The sequence below is a fragment of the Microtus pennsylvanicus genome, chromosome 1 (genome assembly GCF_037038515.1).
Source record: "Microtus pennsylvanicus isolate mMicPen1 chromosome 1, mMicPen1.hap1, whole genome shotgun sequence".
Classification (NCBI taxonomy): Eukaryota; Metazoa; Chordata; class Mammalia; order Rodentia; family Cricetidae; genus Microtus; species Microtus pennsylvanicus.
The window spans coordinates 188,083,801-188,089,800 of NC_134579.1; the positions used below are offsets into that span (position 1 = coordinate 188,083,801).

The 6,000-nt window shown below is 44.7% G+C and overlaps 1 long non-coding RNA gene across 1 annotated transcript in view; it reads left to right on the forward strand.

Annotated features, from left to right (window-relative positions):
• LOC142834671 (uncharacterized) overlaps nt 1–5,362 on the forward strand; it is a 46,459-nt gene extending 41,097 nt beyond the window's left edge. Inside the window, exon 3 of the long non-coding RNA XR_012907662.1 lies at nt 3,181–5,362. This is a non-coding gene — a long non-coding RNA (uncharacterized LOC142834671). The remainder of the gene's footprint in view (nt 1–3,180) is intronic.
• The last annotated feature ends 638 nt before the right edge of the window (nt 5,363–6,000 follow it).

Sequence of the window (6,000 nt, forward strand, 5' to 3'; positions counted from 1 at the left end):
AGGTGGATGAGGCCTGTAAGGGCATGGACTAAGGTCTCATTAGTCAAAGGCGCCTGGTAAACAGAAGGGCCTGGAAGATCCCAGAGATCACAGTTGCAGGCTTAGTTTCAGAGATCTGTAAGTCTAATTGACTACTTGTACCCCTCATTGTGACTATATATTTGGGTTTTATTAACAAAATTAACAATTAAGATTTTTTTTTAAATTCATTTTGCAACCATTGTCTGGTAGCTCTGAAATCAAATTATTCGATAATGCTGTTCTGAGGCATTAACTAAGTATGGGATAACTATTAGGTTATAAGCAACAGAAGAACAATTTCTTTGATTTACATAGTCATTTATGTTTTTATTTTTAAATATTTATTTCCCTTACTTTTATTTTTATGTATGTGTGTAAGAGAAAGTCACTTGTATGTGGGCATTCCAGGAGCCCAGAAGAGGGCAGTAGAGTTGAAGTTACAGGTGGTTCTGAGCCAACCAATGTGGGTGCTGGGAATCGAACTGTGGTCCTCCAGAAGATAGCCAGTGCTCTTAACCGCTGGGCCCTCTAATCAGACTCGGAGAACATAGTCTCTTCTCAGTTAACTTTAAATTCCTGTGAGAGAAAAACAGCCTCGATGTATCAGCAGTAGACTTGAACTCTCATGTAAACAAATGCTCAAAAGTAACATTTTAAATGTGCATTTCTTGTCAGATTTCACAGGAAGCAAAGAAGATCTCTTTTGTCTGGACGCTGCCGTTCACAGAGGCAAAACATTCCCCTCTGGAGACGTGTGCTGTCTTCTCCCAACTATCATCAAAAGCACGGTGAAACCGCTAAACAGGACGACTGCTTGCTAGAATACTGAACTGCTGTGGCTACCAGGAGCGAGAGAATAGCAAGAGGTGGGCAGAGCTTTAGTGGGGGTGTGTTTGTTGTGGGTGGAAGCAGGCGAACAGGAACAGCCGGGAAGTTAGAGCAGCAGAGGGTAGAATGGGTGCAGGCTAGAGGGCTTTGGGAGCTAGCCTGGAAACTTCGGTATGTATCACAGGTGTGTGTTGATAGGGACTAGGTGTCCCATTTTGGAAGGTAGGCTGGTGTAGGGGCAGCTAAGGGAAGTAAGGGCTCTTCCTGACAAGCAGCAACCCACTTCACACGTTTCTAAACAATGCTCATTTCAGGTTTCTGTTTATCGGCTATCAGTCCTTCTGGTCACCCAAGGGCTGAGCCCAGGCTGTCACTTATGACATTGTCATTGGTACAACCATTTGGGAGGTTGGGAACCCACTCAGGACTTGACAACTACTCATTTGTGTGTGTAGTTTCTCAACTTTTGAGTCCTGGCCCCTTGGTGCTAGGTAATTCTTGGTCCCTGGAGCTGGTCCTTGTAGAACAGTCACATGTGTAATGGCACCCTTGATCTGAACTCATTAGATGCCAGGAGCAAGGATCAAGATTGCTCCATACCCTGTCACGTGTAGCTCCGATGGGGTGGCTGGTGATTAAAATCGCGCCACTGTGAATCACCGATGGTCAGTGACTTGGCGATGCTCTTGGCCTCTGTAAATCTGGCCTAATGGAGTACTAATATGATTCACGTAAGATTTAAGGAAGAACACGGGTGCCCTTCTAGACACTAACCTACTTTGTAACTGCGCGAGTTAACCTGTAATAAAAGCAATTATCAAACCCTACCTTTTACGAAAGCACTTGCTGTCATTTCTGTGGGGCCCAGAACTTTACAGGCACATCTGCCCACAGGTTACCCTCCGCCTGGTCGGGGTTCAGTCAGCGATACAGGAGAGCTTAGCTGGGGGGCAACGGTGAACATAGAGGCCTGTGAGGTCAACAGTGGAGCGGAGGGCAAAGTCTGCGTATGCATCATTCTCTGGACAACTCATTAATCCTCAGTACAATTACTAAAATAATCAAAGACTTTTTTTAAAAAAAATAAAAACTTCAGTTAGCCCTTAAAAAATATTATCTCGTGTTTATTTATTTCACTGTGTGATGCAAAGAATATTATTTATTTTATTGGTTTATTTATTTATTTATTTTGGTTTTTCCCTGTGTAACAGTCCTAGTTGTCCTGGAACTAGCTCTTGTAGACCAGGCTGGCCTCGAACTCACAGAGATCAGCCTGCCTCTGTCTCCCAAGTACTGGGATTAAAGGCGTGCACCACCACTGCCTGGCTTATTACATTGTTTTATTGAGAAGTAAAAAATGTATACTGTAAAGATTGTGGAGCGATTTCATCAAATGAATCACCATCATATACATTTTTTCAGGTCTTATTTTTGTGTGTGTCATGAAAGCATTGAATATCCATTCTCAATAGGTAATGAGATGGCTCAGCGGCTAAGAGCACTGGCTGCTGGGTACCTACAGATCCCAGCACCTGTATTTTGGCTCACAAGCATCGATAACTCCAGTCCTAGGCAATCTGATGTCTTCTTCTGACCTCTGCAGGCACTGCATGTATGTAGTGCACAGACAAGCCATGTGGATAAAATATTCCATACATATAATATAAAACAAACCTAGAATCTGTTCTTCTTGCAGTCTCAAAGAAGAAGTGACATTGCTGTTAACTATAGTCACTGTGAAGTGACTGAGATTATTACTCCTGTCTAAATAAAATATTGTATCCTTTGACCAAAATCTTCCTCATCTTCCCTCTTCTTGCCCAGCCCCAGTCAAGATGACCACTGAGAGCAGGAACCATGACATTGAGTATGAGCAGTGTGACAGCTATTTGGAGGGCCTCTCTTGGCTTATTGAAAATCAAGGTCGTTACTCTTCTGAGCAGAATGTTATGTCTGGGAAGGTGTATTGTGGTGTGTGAACAGAGAATTTGACTTTTAACTTTTGTGAACAGCCCAGAGAGCAAACTAAGAACATGGTGGCATCATGAGCAAAGGACTCTCCCCTCAGAAGGTTCTGTAATCCTTCCTAACAGACCCCTTGCTCACTCAGAGCAACCAAATGACCTCCTCCTATTCCCTCTCCAGCTGACTGGAGGGCGTCATTGTGTCCCAGTTAAAGTCCGAGAAGATGGGGCCTCTTACTCAGCAGGGCCGTTTTAATTATTTAGCTGAATTTGCCCATCACTTCCCTTGGCTGGACACACCTGTAGCCTTCTTATTTTTCTGAAAATCAGTGTGCTCGGTCAATTAGTTTATTTCTCTATTTTTTAGAGAGAGAACAGAAACACCTGGATTTATGGAAGGCGAGTCTTCTTTACTTCTACTTGGAATAAAGTTTTCAGCAGCCTGCCTTTCCGCGGTTGAAGGCCAAAATAGCTCAGCCAGCAGGTTGCTGACCTAAGAAGCCATGGCTTACTGGAGTTTCCACAAGGGAAGCATTCCCTGGGAGTTGGCAGGAGACAGCAAAGTGCCAGCTTCACGCAAGAAGAGGACTCCTGCCTTCGGAGAAGATGGGACCAGCTCACACATCGCCCAGCAGGAAGATTCTGAGGACATGGCTCAGAGATTGTCAGCCGACGTTCTCTATAATACCCCCCTCCCCCCACCCGCTCCCAGTACCTCGTGGTTTCTGTTCATTGCACATCTCCTGCTTGGGCAATAGCATGGATCTTATTTGCCAACTAGCAGGAGAATGACGGCATGCTGTGAAAATGCCTGTCAACTGTGAAAAAGCAGTGTTTGTCCCTGCTTCTCAGTTGCTTCTCAGGTCAATCATTTTCTCAGTGGGAACAAGGCTGCCCAGATAACCAAAGGGGTTTTGTTTTCGTTTTGTTTTGTTTTTTTTTTCTGAATCTAGTTCTAGTATGATCATGGCTGTATCTAAGGATACCACCCAATACAGTGAGATGAACGAGGTGGTGATTACACTTCTCCGATCATTCAACAAATCTACCTATTGAATATAGATTAGGCTATTCATTACGGAAAGTCAAAATAGGCCTGCTCTCCACCCCCACTGGGCTCAATGATCTTAATCAGAGAAATCACTCAAATGGCATTTGAAATACCAGATGAAAAGGCCAGGTAGAGGAAATTATGGGAGCCCTTTTACCAGAGACATGGGCCAACCGAAAAGTCAGGGAAAGCCCCTGAAGAGAGTGACGGCTGAAGAGTGGGGCTGTGGAGTGGGAGGAGGGGGTAGATCTACAGGGACATATTTAGTTGAGTTAATGCCCCCCTCTTGTAGGGGTTCCATGCCCCCTTTGGAGACAAGGTAAATGTAGCTGGGCACAGAGAGCCAGTAAAGATGCGATCGGAAGACCATGCAGCTCAATGGTTAGTGTAGGCCTTTATCCTACAGCAGTGAGCATGTATTAGCAATGGGTTTGATCAAGCATCCAGTGGAATCGAATTTGCCTTACGTCATGCAAGTGATTAAAAAAAACTATTTCAAAATCAGGTTATGGATACGTGTTGGCTCAGTCAGTAGAGGATGAGTTAAAACAAGGTGCGCAGCATTAACCAATATGAATGTCTTTATGAAGGGAACTTATGTTGATGTAAGTCATATTAGAGAGCAAACAAGAGAAGCAACCAAGGTCATGTCTCTGTATCAGAAGGAGCCAAGAGTGGACACAGTGTGCACTGGAGGGGGTCCAGGGACTCACATAAAGTTTGCAGAACTCCAGCGGGGAGGCCTGGTCTAGAACACTGAGTACTGAGGCTCTCAATGAGCTTGAACAAGATCTAAGGCCTAGATGAAGAGGTGCCGCTCATGTAAATGGACCAAAGGGCAAAGATGAAGCACCTACCCATGGGGCCATAGCAGCCTGGAGGTTTTGCCCTGTGATGTTGGGATCATATTATTTTTCTAGACCAATTAATATAAGCACCGGTACAGTTTGAACATGCCTGTCTTCACAGAGCAAAATCCCACTGGCTACGTACACTTTTAGTTTATAGTTTGGGGGTTAGACCCTGAGAGCACTTCTGAGAGCAGACATACACACAAGATGCTAAATAATCATTCCTTTAGGCCCCAGGACATTCTGCTCGCTCTGAATTGCTTCTTTTTCATTTTTTTCTGGTTTCCCCGATTACAGCTTTATATCCTTTTCTGTCCATTTTGCTAATTGGTTTTTTCCTCCGGATGGGCAGTTGCCTTAAAGACAAGCTATAGGAGAGCTGGCCATTGTTCTCCCAGTCAACTTTCGGACCCACAGGAAGTCAACTGGCATGCTGACCCAGTGTGGGTGCTCAGAATCCCACAGTGATTCCTGAACCAGATGTGAGAGACTGGCTGAGCTTCACTGCAGGGAAAACTTTTCTACTGGCCAGGGAATGGGCCCAGGGAAGGATGTTTTATTTCACTGTGTGTTATTTAAATGGTTTACAATTTTTGCGTACATGACTTTTATTTTCTGCCCTCACTAATGCTAGGCAAATAGCAGATATGCCCTTTATTTTTTTATTTTTTATTTTATACTGCTGAGATCTCCTGTGGATGAGATCCAGTTTTTTTTAATTTATTTATTTATTAAAGATTTCTGTCTCTTCCCCGCCACTGCCTCCCATTTCCCTCTCCCTTCCCCAATCAAGTCCCCCTCCCTCCTCAGCCCGAAGAGCAATCAGGGTTCCCTGCCCTGTGAGAAGTCCAAGGACCACCCACCTCCATCCAGGTCTAGTAAGATGAGCATCCAAACTGCCTAGGCTCCTACAAAGCCAGTACGTGCAGTAGGATCAGAAACCCATTGCCATTGTTCTTGAGTTCTCAGTAGTCCTCATTGTCCGCTATGTTCAGCGAGTCCGGTTTTATCCCAGGCTTTTTCAGACCCAGGCCAGCTGGCCTTGGTGAGTTCCCAATAGAACATCCCCGTTGTCTCAGTGTGTGGGTGCACCCCTTGCAGTCCTGAGTTCCTTGCTCGTTCTCTCTCTCCTTCTGCTCCTGATTTGGACCTTGAGATTTCTGTCCGGTGCTCCAATGTGGGTCTCTGTCTCTGTCTCCTTTCATTGCCTGATGAAGGTTAATATTCAGGAGGATGCCTATATGTTTTTCTTTGGGTTCTCCTTATTTAACTTCTCTAGGATCAC